The sequence below is a fragment of the Otolemur garnettii genome, unplaced genomic scaffold (genome assembly GCF_000181295.1).
Source record: "Otolemur garnettii isolate 467f Iridium unplaced genomic scaffold, OtoGar3 scaffold00011, whole genome shotgun sequence".
In the NCBI taxonomy this organism is placed as follows: domain Eukaryota; kingdom Metazoa; phylum Chordata; class Mammalia; order Primates; family Galagidae; genus Otolemur; species Otolemur garnettii.
In genome coordinates this window covers 35,619,650-35,622,074 of record NW_003852406.1, presented here as the reverse complement: position 1 = coordinate 35,622,074, position 2,425 = coordinate 35,619,650, and positions in this window count along the sequence as shown.

Here is a 2,425-nt window from a genome sequence, read left to right as displayed (position 1 = left end):
AAAATTTATCAAAAACTAATGTGCATAAACAGATCATACGTGACACCATTCATAACTGGAGAAAACGTAAACAAATGTAAAGATGCACTATTATATCATAACTGCACAAAATTAACTGGGGTACATGCTATATTATTACTATAATTTAGTGTCCATCTGTTGTATTGTGGTTAAGCACGAGTGTTGCAAATATATACTTAAAACAGTGTGACTACGAAGCTTAACTCCATGTAAGCAGTTTCTCACGATTCTCATGCATTTTCTATCATATTTAGTGCAACATCTTAAGTAACACCATGGGGCCCATACAAATGGTGCTGAAAGTGTGTGCTTCCAAAAAGTAAAGTAATGACATTACAAAAAAAAGTTGAATTGCTTAATATGTAGACTGAGGTCTGCAACTGTATTTTAAGATAAATGAATCCACCATAAGGATCACTGGAAAGGGAAGGAGGAAGGAGAGAGAAAAAACACTCCCACTATGAAACAGTGGTTTCCTACAGCCATGATCCTCAACTGAGTAAGGGGAGGGGAGAGACAGTCTGGGGAAAAAAGCATTCTCCTTTCCCATAAGAGGGAAGAATCCTCTTCCACAAAACTGTAAATCACTGTTTCCAGAAGCAGAACAAACACAGGCTTTGGAGTACAAACACCAAGTCTAACATCTAAGTATTACCCGGCACCTTGGTTTTGTGAGCTATAAAAACCGGGGTATAACTTATGTTTGCAGACTCTACAGTAACCATAGATACATAAAATGCATGGATATGCTCAATAAATAATTTATTATTGGCAGATGTCAGATTCTACACAGGTGATAAAATTACTGGTAGTCAGAAATACATTTTCAACTTACTCATCCTAACCAAATTCACCAAGAAGCTTATTTACACATTTTAGCATGTAACTCATTTTTTTTTCTTCTTACATTTGTGTTTTAAAACTATCACAACTTTTTCTTTAAAAATCTGAATTCCAGGCTGGGTGCAGTGGCTCATGCCTATAGCCTATAATCCTAACACTCTAGGATACCAAGGGAGGTGGACTGCCTGAGCTCAGGAGTTCAAGACCAGCCTGAGCAAGACTGAGACCTCATCTCTACTAGAAATAGAAAAACTAACCAGGTATTGTGGCAGGCACCTATAGACCCAGCTACTAGAGAGGATGAGGCAAGAGAACTGCTCAAGCCCAGGAGTTTGAGGTTGCTATGAGCTATGATGCCCTGGCACTCTACCAAGGGTGACAGAGAGAGACACTCTCAAAAAAAAACCTGAATTCCACACCACATAGATATGTTTTCCTGGTTCAAGTATAGTATCCCAAAATTTTAAACCTATTTTGTATGACAGAAGAAAATCTATTTTAGAGTTGTCTAATTTAAAAACCCTGGGCTTGCCTTCAGACACCATATTCCCCAGGTTAAACAAGGGTAATGGGATGGCCACTGCTTTAGGCTAAAATCCTGGTTTGGGGATATTCACCCATCATAAATGAATGCCAACTCTACCGTCTCTGGGCTGATTTTGATTCAGTTTGCTTTTAATCAATACCACAGTATCAACACTGATTCTGCCAATCATCTGCTCACTCATCTCACTGATTCTGCCAATTCATCAAACACCAGTTATGGGATGATGAAAGATTTGTGTGAAAGGCACACAGTTTACTCCTCCAGACAGTTTTAAAACTGGGTCCACAGATTGTAACCTAGTAAGGCAGGTTAGTTAGTGCTCTGCAAAAGCATGTTCACGTTTACTTTTTTTTTAGAGTAAGATTTTTTCCATTTAATCAGGTATTTTAATTAAATGCATTGCTCTTGAACATTGAAACTTTTTCTTTGGAGTAATTTTTTTTTAAAGGTTGGGTCTCGTTCTGTTACCCAGGTTGGAGTGCAGTGGCACTACCACAGTTCACTACAGTGTTAATCCTGGGCTCAAGCAATCTTTCCTACTTCAGCCTCCCCAAATGCTGGGATTACAGGCATAAGCCACCATACCCAGCCTGCTTACTGCAATTGTGAAGAGCCCTTATATGAACACTCATTTAAAAAAATGTCATTCAGGCCAGGTGTGGTGGTTCACACCTGTAATTTCAACACTTTGGGAGGCTAAGACAGAAGGAATGCTTGATGCCAAGAGTTTGAGACCAGCCTGAACAACAGCAAGACTCTGTCTCCACTAAAAAAATAGAAAAACTGGCTCGGTGCCTGTGGCTCAAATGGCTAAGGTGCCAGCCATGTACACCCAGTGGCAGGTTCAAATCCAGCCCAGTCCTGCCAAACAATAATGACGGCTGCAACCAAAAAATAGCCAGGCGTTGCGGTGGACGCCTATGGTCCCAGCTACTCAGGAGGCTGAGGCAGGAGACTCGTTTGAGCCCAGGAGTTGGAGATTGCTATGAGCTGTGATGCCATGGCACTCTACCC